The sequence below is a fragment of the Cyanistes caeruleus genome, chromosome 3, assembly GCF_971803275.1.
Source record: "Cyanistes caeruleus chromosome 3, bCyaCae1.hap1.1, whole genome shotgun sequence".
Taxonomy (NCBI): Eukaryota; Metazoa; Chordata; class Aves; order Passeriformes; family Paridae; genus Cyanistes; species Cyanistes caeruleus.
Window position 1 is genome coordinate 16,556,743 of NC_141703.1, and position 13,867 is coordinate 16,570,609.

A 13,867-nucleotide genomic window follows, 5' to 3' on the forward strand; every position below is an offset into this window, starting at 1 on the left:
GAGGGCAGTGATTTAAGTATGAAGGAACCAACTGGGATTTTTGTGTGACTAAATGTTATTCCCCAGAGTCTGGGAAAGTTTGCATCAGCTGTTGCCAAATCCTGCCTGCCTCCCAGTGAGCACAGGGACATGGCCTCTTGAGGGGAGAGAAGATGTTCCTCTGAGCCTCATGGGGAATGAGGTGACTCAGAATGACATGGAAAAATCTTCTTCCTCCCAAATCATGGCTCAGTCATAACACCGTACCATGTGTAGTTATTTACCTCTCCACAGTGTAAAACAGGACCATCCTTTTTTTTATTTCAGCCAAATACAGAACACCAGCAGGGAGCAGGAGCCCCTGGCTGGGTTTCAGTCTCTGGACTGTTGGCACATCTGAGCTCCTGGGAAGGTTGGTATGCTTAGACAGGCATTTCAACCAGGCAGTTAAACTTGTGCCTGCCACCAGTGTCACACCAGTGCATGGTGGGGACCATCTATTCAAGCAGCTGCCATGTGGGTGTTACAGATAAACATATAGTAAGACAAAAAAGTCAAAATGAGCTTGGGGCTCAGCTCCCAGAAGCACAGACCTTCCACAGTGCATCCTCCAGTGCTTCATCCAGCCATGATTAAACTTCATGGTCAGTGGTGTGGGACCCTGTTGGCACAACAGGGCAGGGGTGCCCACTGGTGCTGACTCTGGCCAGTGATTCTGCATGCCTCTGGCCACCACCATAGTGCTGCTCTTTACCTTCCCTACACACCTCTGTGCTTCTCCCTCACTGGCTTTAGGCTGTTTTGTTTGATAGAAGTATTTTGTGCTCCTCTTCCTCTTAAATGTCCCAGCCCTCCAGTAAAATGCTTACTTTCATCACAAAATTTCCCAGCTATAACTGCATCTGTGACTACTGGCAAGTACAGAATATTCCAGGTTTTCCCACTCACTTTCCTGTGGTCTGTAATTTCTCATGCACAGACTCCAGTGGCTACTTTCATGACTTCCCACAAGAATCTCTATAGAAGAGGTGATTGCAGACAGCCTCTAGCTGGGACACTCCAAGAAGGCAGCAAGTGGTAATTGGTTCCTACCCAAAGCTAGCTATGTATTTTCTGTGTCTAGCTTACATGAATCCCTTCCCATAGCCATGTGTCTGAGTTTTACTCAGCATGACCTGGCTCTCTCCCAAAAAGCCAGTGTTCTTATTTCAAATCTGAGGAGTGATTTGTTTTTCAAAGTGTGCAAAAAGCCCAATAAGTTCCATCAGTAATTGACACTGAAAGATGGCACTGTCTTTTTTTCCATGAAGTTTGCTAGATCTCATAACTGGAACTTCATTTCTAATAGCCACACTGCCAAACATTGATTAGCACACTAGGAGATATCAGAAAAATGCAGCAAGTGTCAAAATCCAGTCTATGTCTCCAAGCCTCACACCTTGCCTTTTCATTGTTCATTCACTCGCAAAATTCATTTGCTTGTTTTTGGAGAGTGAGAGCCATTAGGGAGAGTTAAAGAGGATCTGCAGAAACGGAGGAAGAAATGCTTCAACATCTGCACAGAAGGAAGGGAGGAGGGGCACTTCTGCAGGTTGGCTTAAAGCTGCATGATTATGACTGTACGTATTCCTGGGAGAACAGAAATTATCCGGAATACAGGTCTGCAGTCCACAGCCAACTTCATCCTGGAAACACTGGTTTCTGCCATGAGGTTTCCCAGCCACAGCTGGGGTAATTGCACCCACAGACTCATGAGCACGGCAAAAGTAGGAAGAATTTGTGGAAAGGAGAAAGCCGCTTACATTTTGTTATCGCTCAGTGGAGGTAGTGAGGGATTTAGCCTGATTACACGAGCTGCACCTAATCTTTCATTCCCCAGCACCTGCCTCTTGCAGGGACTCTCATCAGATAATGAGGAGTGACACACGGTGTGAAGTGCCAGCCCTATCTAATCGACGCTGTCATCGCCACTGTCACAAGGAAGCACTACGGGAGATAAATTTAAGCCTGACTGGTGTTTAGAATTTGGATGTTGTTTGTTGCTATTTTAATGCAACCACTCTTCAACTCAGTTCTCTAACAGAAGCAGGAGAACTGCTGAGTTACTGATCATGAGAAACAATTCCAGCTAATTAGTGTTTCTGACCCATATTGGAAAAACATGGTTGGTTTTTTCCCCCTGGGTGATTCTATAGTGCATCTTACAGACCCGAGTCTGACGTACAGGACTCACTGTAACTGCTGGATTTAGCACCTCAGTACCTGCTTTAGGGATACACCTTGTGAAAACATTTTAACTATTTTATATGCAGTTTCCTCAAACCAGTTTTGACTTTTCAAAGGTCAAATGTAAACTTCATTTTGTGGCACTGCCTTGAGCCCTCATGAACAACCGTACATAAAAAAAACCAAATGCATGAATCAGCAATTTTACCCTGTGATGACTGAAATTTTAGTTTGATTCTTCCAAGAGATTATTATAAATGACTGGGGGGAAATGATGAAAAAATGTAGAGACTTTTCATGATTCTTGCACTGAGAAATACTATAAAAGAAAAAGAATTCCTCTATTGTCCCTATTTTGTTGTATAATCCTTGATGTTAGAGCTCTAAGATTGTATCTCTAAGCCCTTCTCTTAACAATTGCTAATTATAACGTGCCAGACATATTTCTCAGATAGTCATTTCTGACCTGGTCATACAGAAGTTTACACCCATGTTTAAACTCCTGTACTGTGAACAGCCTCCTTGGCTTAGAAGAACTGCTCCCTGTACAGAAAAGTAGAACCAGTGTTTGAAGTCCTGCAGGAGGACTGGAAGTTGTGACCTCTCAAATGGTCTCATTCAGCTCAGCAGCTGTGCAGAAACCTCCTCACTGCCTGGCATTTGCAGAGGTCCACCCACACAAAAACAAATGGCAAATTTTTTGCCTCAGTCTGTGGCAATTTAAGATAAAAAGTCAAAAAATATTTTCACATTTATTTTTCCAGAGCCAATGAAAGGAGCATTTGACCGTCTCCAGTGCTAACACCCATTACCATTTTGGAGCATGCACAGTCTCTGCTTTGCTGGCAATGAGTGCAGTTATTGTTTGAAGGGCTGAGAAGTGAAATCCTTGGAAGCAGAGCTCTGTGGGCTCTCTGCAGACCACAGTACCCTCCCCCATGTGTCTACAGGACAGGGTGTCACAGTGGCTCTCCAGAAGCCCGTGGTGTGAGTGTTGCAGTGGGGTTACCCTGTGAGCAGTGGGGTTACCCATGGGGTGCCCACAGCTGGAGGGATATTATATACATTTCTACCCTCTTCAGAATATGGTGACACACAGGGAAGGGCACTGTCCTTGGTGGGTGCTGCAAGCTAAGTGAGGTGCGTACCCTGTGATAAATGTTACACTGAAGAGTAGCAAAAAATCCTGACTTTGAGTCCCACAAGCTTTCCTATGGGGTCCTATCAAGGCTCCTGGTAGACCCCAAATCTGAACTGCAGTTTTTCTTGTAAGCAAATAAAGCACATGCTGACCACAGGGGCTGTAGACCAAATGGGCTGGTCTACTCCAAGACCAGCAACCACATGGCTTCTGCAGCTGCAAGTCTGAAAATCCAAAGATATTTAGACTCTTGGAGTACTGAACTCTGTTGGCTGACTACAGAGGGGGTTAAAGACCTTTTTTGTCATCCCCACTCTCACCAGCAGCAACTGGACTATGATTCTGGATGATGGAACCCTGTTGCTGAGCAGCAAGTTTCTCTTTAACTGAACAAATGTTTGAAAGTTATTACTGCATTATGTTTCAGAGGAGGAAAATATAGAATGATTTGTGTTTTCTGTTATTGGATAATATTTTTAAAGAAATATTCATATATAGTAATTTTGTGCATATCTATTACTACAGAAACTTTGCATAAAAACCATCATGCAAGCTCTGCTCCCACTCGCCCCAGTCAGTGACTTCACTCACTAAAGACTAACACTGATCTCTAGGTCAAGATCAACATGTGGATTTTGGTGTATTTCTTCAAAGAAATAAATTAAAATCAGATTAAAATAAACAGACCATCTAAGGCCCATAGACAGCTTCCCAGCCTCTTTCTTGAGAAAAAAGAAAACCAGAGTTGTCAGCAGTCTTAAATTCCCCATGCAGGGATCCCTACCCCCACAGGAAAATCCTAAAGGTTCCAGAAGCCAAAAATACTTCTAAAAGCCCAGCTTTATAAGGTAGGCTTGCTCTTCTCCCTTGTGTCTGGGGTATGGTGTTAATTATTCAGAAATAATTATAATGTCATACAGGATCCTTCTGCATGCAGCAGAGAGGTGGAGGACAGCACACACACTGCTCTTCTCCCAGCATCTGGGAGTCACATCCCACGGGAATCCAGCACCATGGGCTGCTCACTGGCAGCAGTGCAGAGCTCCCTGATAAACCTTGCACAAATGATCCCAGTGATAAATGAGGGAGGGCAGAAAAACAATAGATCCAGATTAATATTAAATTAAACAAACCCCTTTCCAAAGTTCAGCAAAATTTACCTCTTGGTCTCTCCATCAGCTTTATTCAAGACCTTCTTAAAGTCCAAACACTTTCTTTGCTACTTGTTTCATATCTTTTTCCTCAAGAGAACCTGAACTACAGCCATAGATAGGATTGCTGAACTACAACAACGTGACTGAAGTATATCCTAACATACCACTAAGGTTTAGAAAATCCATGTTTCTCTGCATTTACTGGCTTCAGACTCAGCTACACTGTTGTTGTCCTTCTTTGCTATTTTTCCAGCATGACTCGACAGACCATGGATGTCTGGTTATTTTTTTATTTCAACCAGGACATCCCAGTTGATCTCCACTTGTTGGTTAGCAGAAAGTTAATGCCAGTTTAACAAAGGTGATGATATTAAAAATGTTCATGAAAAATCACTCTGTACTTTTCTCAATTTATCCTCAAAATCAGATTTGACAATTAGGTCCACACAAGGTGATGTATTTGTTTTGTTTTGGGAATTGGGAGTTATGCCTTGATCTGCGTCCACGTCTCTACAGATCAAACTGCATTTGGAAAAAATGCAGTCTTTAGTAGATAGTTTACTCCTCACAGAGGAAGAAAAGTAATTTCAGGTGGAATCTATGTTTCTTTGTAAATGCAGAGCTCACCAGCTGAGAAAGACAGCCTGGCTAGGTCTCGGACAGGGACTTATCAGGCACTCTTCTCAGATACTCACAGAGCAAAGAAATCCTCCCAGCTGGCACTTGTTAGGAAACCACAAGCTGAACTCCATGTGTAAGATCCCTTCACAAGACTTTTTAGAAGCAGCAGCAACATAGTCCTCCCCTCTGTGCCCACCCTCCTTTTTTTCCCCCTGTTTTTCCAAACAAGACACCTGAGTGAATAAAGAATAAAGAGCAGCTGCTGTGAAATGGAGAAGATCTCTATAGTTGCCTTCTGCTATGGGATGGAAAGAGTCACTTTTTGAAGACCAACCCAAAAATACTGGAGATCTGCATTCAATCTATCCTCAGACAGCCTGAGGGAATCAAATTCATTCCTGCCTTGAGATGGACCCTGCAGGGGAGAATAACTTCTTCTCATCACAGAGAATTTGACATTTATTTGGTGAGAAGAAAGAAGATCCAGGCACCGCTTTAAAAAATTATCTGTAAGTTTCATAAAAAATCTCCATGGTGAGGGGGTTATTTTTACCTCCCTTCCTTGCCTAATTAATATTTACTGATTACATGTGAAGTGGGACAGCTTCAAGCTTGAGAGATCTTTTCTTGGAAGTACTTTCTCACTGAGTGATTGACTGAAGCCTACATCTCTGAGAGGCAAGGATAAGACCTACCCCCTCCATCAGTTTTCCCAGTGGCAAAAGGTATGTCCTTTTGCTCATAAGAATCTGAGGCTGGAAACCAAGGGGATGGGTATCAGTCAGCTGCCTCAGCTCCCTGGAGATCTCTGTGTGCTAAGCCCGCAGTGGTCTTCTGTGTCTCTTCTGTGCTGTGGGTCAAGGGGCTGGTGCACCTCACTGCTAAGCCACAGCTTTGGGCAGTGCTGTTGCCTTCTCACGCAGCCTGGCAGTGGGGTTTGGACTTGAAAAGATGAATACATCCTTCTCAATGCTCAGAGGTATTCACTGAGCTGAGCTGGGTTGAGGGATGACACGCACAGAGCTCTTCGTCAACGCCAGTCATCCCACCAGTTGTCCCTTGGCCGCTGGCACACGATGGACACCAGCCTGGCAAATGTCCTCTCCAGTGCCCAGCCTTGCTTCATTTGAATAATCACTGCAGCATCCAGGAAGATGGCTCTTCATGCCACATCCACGTCACCTTGGTGTCTGCAGGCTGGAGCTGCCATGGGAAATAGGGAGGCTGCTTAAACCTCCTGGTCCTGTTCTAAAGACCCACTTGTGGAGATAGAGACTCCTGGCCAGGAGCCAGGGAGGCTTCTAGAAAACTGCTCTCTTCTCAGTGAAGAAGGAAAAAGGACACAGAAGCCTTGTAGTCCCAAGATGCAATGTCCCTCTACAGGTTTTATTTTAATATGAAGGCTTTGTTCTTCCTTATATAAATGTCCCCACAGTGTAACTGGGCTCACAACCTGAATTGCTCTAGAAATGCCAGTGGAAAAAGGATCACAAGGAAAATGTGGATAAATACACAAGGTACCAACCGCTGCAAATGCTGTTTTGCATATTTACTAATTCAACAGTAACAACTGGACCAACTGCATGCTGCCAGATTATTTAGCAATATTGTAATTTTAAAACCCTTGTCTAATCTTGTTTAGCATGGAGGTTTTTGAGAAGTACATCTGAAGTACTGACCCTCCTTACAGATGTTGCAGAAAATGCTACAGCAAGCACATCAAAACCCAGAAGGATATTCCTGTAAGTCACTGGGATCCACTGAGACCTCCTGCAGCGGTTTGGCTGCACACATGCTCCTCAATGCTTTGGCACTTTGGTTTGTGTGCTAGGCTTGACAGGGTGGCTCGTGCCCACTAAATACCTGTTTCCTCCATTAACTGGAGCCAGGTGATCATCTCACACTGCTGACTTTGGTCCTTATTAACCTTTAAGCAGATTAATTACACCTGTGCTATCTCAGTTAGATATCCAGCCACTAAGTTCTGCACATACAACAACAAAGCCACCATGAAGTCACTTTAATCCAGCTGCAGTAACCATATATGCTAAACTGGGCATGTGAAGAAATTCTTGCAGGGTTAAGACTTGGGGAGCTAAAGAAATGTGCCCTGATTTCCCAGGGAGTCAACGGAGTGCTCAGATCTCCTGATGAATTCAAAGGATCTGTAGATTCTCAGCACTTCAGAAAATCAGTTTGCACCAGATTTTTATAACAGAATGATGCCATGCTGCACTTAAAAATAAACATTTCCCCCTCCTGCCCCCTCTCTGTGTCCCATTTTAACTTACTTTTTTTCATTTGACTTTCTCCATAACTTTCTCGGTATGAGCAAAGGAAAAAAATTCCTAAGTTTTAATTAGAAAGTAATCTTTCAACCTACAATGTAAGCAAGGCTTTAAAACCAAGCAAAAAAAAAAAAAAATGTTGCAAAGCCTGTTATCCTTAGTTACAAAATAAATATGCAGACTATGTCACTATATTCTTCATAAATATCTTTCAGTTGTTCTTTTTAATAAAGAAAAAGATGAATTCTTCTGCATTACTCTGGGTTTAAAGTATCTCAAATGTTTGGTCTACCAACTTTGACAATGTCCCTTTAAGTTTTCTGATTTTTGTGGAAGATCTAGCCCTGGGGTTTTTTGGCTTAGACACAATACTTGTCAAAACCCTTCAGACTCTCTTACTGAAGTGGCTGATGCTGTTCTGGAGGTTTTTTCTTTCTTAATATTATTCTTTTTTTTCCTCAGTATGACCTTATTTCCAGCTCCAATTTCATGAGAAAATATGATCGTGTCAGAATTTTCCTTTGGAGAGAATTTTCATTTTATGGATCTGACAGATTTTCAATTTCATGCTTTGATTTGAAGTTTCTGTGATTCTTTTCCTCTTTCATTTTAATCTGACAGCCTGTGAAGCTAGGGGGATCTATTCTCAAGTGGTTAAAGCAAAAGGTTTTGCATCAAGAGATCTGGATTATATTTCTGGTCTAATCTCCAGACATGCTATGTAATTTCAGCAATATGAATATATGAGTTTGTACATTTGCGTGTCTGTGTGTGTTTTGCTGGGTCCTTTCCTATAAATACATAAATAGGCATTTAAATAGCCAACCATAGGCATAAAAGGCAGTAATGGCTACCCACCCTCTTTCAATTAATGCTTTTGAGTATTTTAAGCTTCTTGGCTGTGAAAGGAAAGAAAGAATAATGCATGTGAGCATTATGGTATCAGTTAGAGCGCTCTCTTCAGCAGTTGAATTTTGACATATTTAAGACTAATATTGATTTGCCAAAGTTTTTCTTGTCTGTGCATGCAAAATCCTAAGCACAATTTTATTTCAGCAAACAGTTAGGGGGACTGCAGGCTGTAAAGCTGAGCTGGTTGCTAGAACAAGTTTAGGCTTCCTGGTCAGTGATTGAGAGGCTCCTGCCACTGACAAACAGGCGCCTTGAGAGCAGACAAATATTGCCAGAGTTTCCTATTCATCTGATGGAGAGGAATTTAGGTGCCCCTGTTCCATAGAGAATATCTCCTTGGGAGCCCTTCAAAGGCAAGTACTTGTCAATAGGGAAATTAGGTGGCTACTTTAAAAAGACTATTTCATTAGGTGCCAGAAATGTAGATGTAAATTACGTGCTTATGTTGGCCAGATCCCTGTCACAGAGATGTGAATATTTGGCTTCAAGAGTCCTTCATCTGTTTCTCATCTTGTGGTCATTAATATTTTTATATTTCTGTACTCATAGGTGAGGAATTCCTCATTTATAGAAGTTATCTGAAAATTAAAAAGAAAAGAGACCAGTCCAAAATGGACTAAAGATCAAACCGTTGAGCACTGAAAATACTGTTCCATGAAAACTGACAGTATTCCCATCCAGGCTTAGAAACTCTGTGCTGTTCTTGCAGGCTGTGTCTTGTGTTTGTAATCAAGACCAATGCTTTCCTCTTCTAGCTGTCAGACACAACTTGGAAGGGAATGTGGAAACCCACAACTTTGCTTTCGCAGTTCAGCTATTTTCACATTCATGAATTGGATGGGAACTATGGGACTGTTTACTATTTGGTTATTACCTGAAATATGATCCATGTAATTGGTCATAGAATTCATATCTATTCTCCCCCAAACCAAAAACAATTCCAAGACTATAAAAGAGGTTTCAGTCTTGTGCCACCAGCTTTGCCAGTGAGACCCCCCAGGTGATGACTATTAGATGAGCTTTCACATGATTTTCATTTTACAGGCTTTTTCTAGGAAAAAAATAAAAAAATAAAAACCAAACAAAAATCACAACAAACAAACAAACAAAAGGTAAGAAAATTCATTTACTTGAATGTTGATGGAAAGCACAAAAAAGGAGATCTGATACTATAAAAGAGAACTGGCTACTGTCTTCGAATACTGGTATTTTTTCAACTACTACTCATTCAGATGTGATCTGTGTCACACAGCTCATCAGATCTGATGAATGATCTGATTCATTTTCATTCATATTAATTTCAAGGGGAATAATAAGCATGTAAGAAGAAACTCGTCTCTTCCATCTCTGGCTATATACCTATAAGTTTGGGCCATGAAAGAGACTGGTTCAAATGCTGTCAGGACCTGAAACCTAGAAAGGATTTCATTCTTGGTCATGTGGAGGGACTGTAAGTTCTTTTTGACGTGTTTAAACAGTGTCTGCTACAAGCAGCTGGAGCATAAATGCAAATGGTGCACCACAAGAGTCATATTCTTCAGTGAAAGGCACTGCATCTAGAAAGTAATATAAGCTGAGAGGGAAATAAACTTCAGAGAAAATACATATTCACAGAAAAATGCTATGTTTTAACTAAGATCACATGCATTAGAAACAAAATAAAACTATATAAAAAAGAAACTAAAAAGACTAAAATAGTCTTTTTTAAAAAGCAGATTTTAAAAATGTCTGCAACACTGATAACCTGTTGCTAATGTCAGTCTCTCTGTCTCCTAGGGAGGGAGCAGATCCAGCAGCATCCTCAGCTCTTGGCAGGCCCACAGAGCTAAGGCAGAAGGAGCACAGTGGCATAAGCATGGCCCTAGGGAGGAACTCCTTAATCATCCATTAAGGTGAGGAAGTTTACCTTCAGCTGGGAGGGGGATGCTATCTTGTTTTTGCCAAGTTTGGCACAGGATAAGGGTACAAATACAGGTAGTCATTGAGAGCACAAGGATCTCATGTTTTTACAGTAACTTACTGCACTGTGATTTCCTGAATCATATGCTGTGTATGGTAACTGACTTAATTATGCTACTTTATTTTTCTTGAAATATAGTCCCTTTTTGGTTTTGGTTGGTTTAGCAGAAGTATGGGGAGGTAGTGAGCAGGGATGTGCTTGCAGTGGGAATGTATTTCATAGTGCAACCTTTTTCTCAGCCAGCTATTCTCACTTCCGACTGAACTGTGTTCAAAAGGCTGGGTAAGCTGTGTGTGAAGGAGCACTCTCAGAAACACTGGTGCTCCCCAGCCTTGACAAGCCCCACATGTCTGAAGGCCTGGCAGCTCAGTGTTCAAGCAGCATGGCTTCCTGCAAGGGCAAGGGACACCCTTCCCCTCCCATCTGGTACAGGAAACACTTAGAGAGCCTTCTTTCCTCCTGGCATTAAAACTGTAATTTGTTGGTCTCCAGTAAAACCATCACGCAGTAAAATCCATCAGCTTTTCAATTAGAGGAGCGGCAGATCAACCAGCCCTCTTTTCATACCCTTTCCAGTTCGTTCCCTGTGTTTCCTCATTATCATTGAAGCCTTGATTCCACTGCTTGTGGAAAGAGTTTATTTGGTTAGCTTCATAAAAAAATGCACCTCTTCCAGGAAGGTCTGAAATCCCAGCCAGACTCATTCCTCCTCAGCAGGAACTTCTGTGGATGAAGCATGGTGTTTTTTGCAATACCAAGGACAGACACCTTCTAGGTGCTATTAGTTTCAGAGACAGCTATTTTGAGCACCATAGAAATGCTACTCTCTAAAAGAGCACTGCAATGCTGCTGGAATGGTTGCTCACTGACAACTTCTACCCCTTTTGGGTAGTAAGTTGGATTACTTACAGTAAAGAATCACTGCCTTTTCACCATCAGCAAGCAGGGGGTTTGCTCTGAGGGAGCTGTGTGCCCTCTCCCTGCGGTCTCTGAGGGAAGATGGTCATTGTGAAATGGTGAAAGGACACTGCTGCTCCACAGAGGGGTGAGCGCCAGGGTCACAGCAGCATTTTGTGATGGGATGCTAAGGCTTGGTACAGTGAGCCTGGGGTGTGTACAGGGACATGAGAGAGTATTGAGTCTGTCACAGCAGCGCTGGGGCACAGCCCCTGAAGGTGTGGGGCAAACTGTCCTGTTAGCAGTGGCCAGCTTTTCTCTTGAGACTTAGATGGTGTCTGGGGCAGGTCTCAGCATGAATTGCTATGTTGGCAGTGTGGGGGACTGATTTGTCAGCACAAAGGCCCCTCAGATTGTTGGGATGAATCATCCTTTGTAAGCATTTGTGTCTCCAGGTCCAATAAAGAGAGCTGAGGCAGCCTGGCAGAGCTCTGCACCCTGCCTTCAGACTGCTAGGTCTGGGAGAGAGGAGCCCCACTGGTGTCTCAACCCTTTCCAGCCTCCACAGGTTTGATTTCTCCCCAATTTTACTGTGTCTGCTGGGACACAGGCCAAAGCCACATGGATCTGGATCTGCTCCTGATGTTCTTCATGTTCCCACTGTTCATCTCTAAGGCTTTGGGTTGGCCCTTGAGAGGAGCTGAGGCCAGCGGGGAAATTTGGAGCTTGATCAGCTTCCTGAGGTGGGGGACTTTAGATTCAGTGGGTTGTTTCAATCACATTCCCACCAATATTTGCTAGAATAATAAAAACTCATTTCTTTCCATTAGCTCAACTTGGATTTGCTATGTTGGTGGTCTCCTTTTCTCTATTTTCTTTAAGTGTTTCTGTATAAACTTAATCAAAACAAGTTTCCTAGATTTGCTGAAAGATTCCATGACATTTCCTGACTGCTGCCTTTCATGTCTGCTTTGTCTGTTCCTCCCTGTCCTGCAAGGAACTTTAACACAACCCTCTGAACCCACACAGCCCCAGCCCTTTGGTCTTCATGAGGCACAGAAACAGGCTGAAGTAGGCTTGATTTTTTGTTATAGTAAAGGAAAAAGGTGTCTCTGCTGCTCCAAGGGAAAAATCCCTCTCCCTGACACTCAGCTCTGATTTGCAGCTCATGCCCTATGTGACCAGCAGTTCCCTGTCACCTCTCCCCTCCTGTTAGTTGGCTGCTTTCCAGACACTGGCTCTTCATGTCTGTCCTGAGGTACCTTACAAACTGGGAAACTCATTGTGTCATGCTGATGGATGGCACTAGAGGTGGGAAATGGTGGCTTCCCCCTGCCCCAAGCCTGGGTAGAGGCATGTCTGCTGTTCAGAGGTCAAGGTGCAGATCCCTCCAGCACCCAGGGCTTGCTCCCCAGAAAAGTCTGTGCCACCTCTTCTCTGTTCCTGGATAACTGTGACCTATCTTTCTGCATCCTTGTACTGCTCTCTGATGGGATGAATGCCCTTTCTTAACCTTGCAGGAATGTGAGTGCCTACTGACAAGAGGGGATGTATAAAACATGTCAGCCTGTACCTAATACCGTGTGAAGGTGCTTATCTGGAGACACTGGGGCATAAAGACTACGAAGTGCTGCTGGGGAGCAGGAATATTTCTTGGTGGCTTTAGGCCTGACAACATTTGCTGGTTGTCAGAGTGGCAGGGAATAGAGGCACAGACAGATTTGTGCTTCAGTGCTGCTTTAACTACCAGGAATTTATTGTTCAATCATTAACATCTTCCGTAGGACCTCCTTCCTCCAAAAGCTGCAGTTATTAGAGGGGAAGGAAAGGAAGGAAAGCCCTTTCTGCCCTTTCCTTGTTTCCTTTAAAAAAACCTTAAAAAACCCAAGCTGCATATCCTGTGGAGTGTTTGTTTTGTTTTGTTTTGAAAGTCTTTGCAACAAGATGGTAAAAAGTGTCAGAAAAAACGCAGCGGTTGCTTTGTGGTTTTCCTTGATTCATTGTGTTCCAGCTGACCAGCTGCAAACTTTTTTCATGCCTTCATTGTTGTTTTTGCTGTCAGTGGTTTTATTGCTTGATTCCTAATCAGACATTTCTTGCAGGTGTACCTTCAGTGGTAAATCAAGGCTGCCCTTGGTTCTTTGATCTGGGTCTTCAAACAACGAAGCCGAGCACTTATCTCTCCCTTTTATCCAGGTGGCTGTGTACTCTGCCAGGGCTAATGAGTGCACTCTCACGGCACTGAGGGGACAAGCTGCAGGTAACTACTGTCCCCATTTCATCAGAGCTACAGAAGGCTCTCCCAGCACAGCAAGGGAAGGCAGTGGTGCAGCCAGAGCAGCACTTCCAGCTCAGGCTGCCAGCACAGCCTCTCTAAACTGACCCTCTCTACTCTGACAGCGACACAGGGAGAGCAGTAGCAAGCCCTGGCAGGTGCCATTGCTCCTCTGTAGATAGAAAGACTGGTCATTATAATGAGAACACATGATGAAGAAGCATGCTTCATCTTTAAAGCACTTTTCAAAAGTAGTTCTATAAGTTCCCAGGTACACCCTTTGCTCTGTGATCCCTGCTTAGCTTACTGAACCTGCTTAATAATAACCTGTCCTCTTAATAATTACTGCCAGAGCTCAGGACATTTTTCTCCTGGAAATTAGGGGTGCACATGAGACAAGGGGAGCAAGTCAAA

General features: G+C 43.3%; 1 long non-coding RNA gene across 1 annotated transcript; it reads right to left on the reverse strand.

Annotated features, from left to right (window-relative positions):
* Positions 1 to 1,204: 1,204 nt before the first annotated feature.
* LOC147653980 (uncharacterized) lies at positions 1,205 to 7,016 on the reverse strand. The gene is made up of 2 exons (XR_015284176.1): positions 6,801 to 7,016; positions 1,205 to 6,584 (listed from the first exon to the last, which is right to left on the reverse strand). It is a non-coding gene; the product is annotated as an uncharacterized LOC147653980 (long non-coding RNA).
* Between the last annotated feature and the right edge of the window lie 6,851 nt (positions 7,017 to 13,867).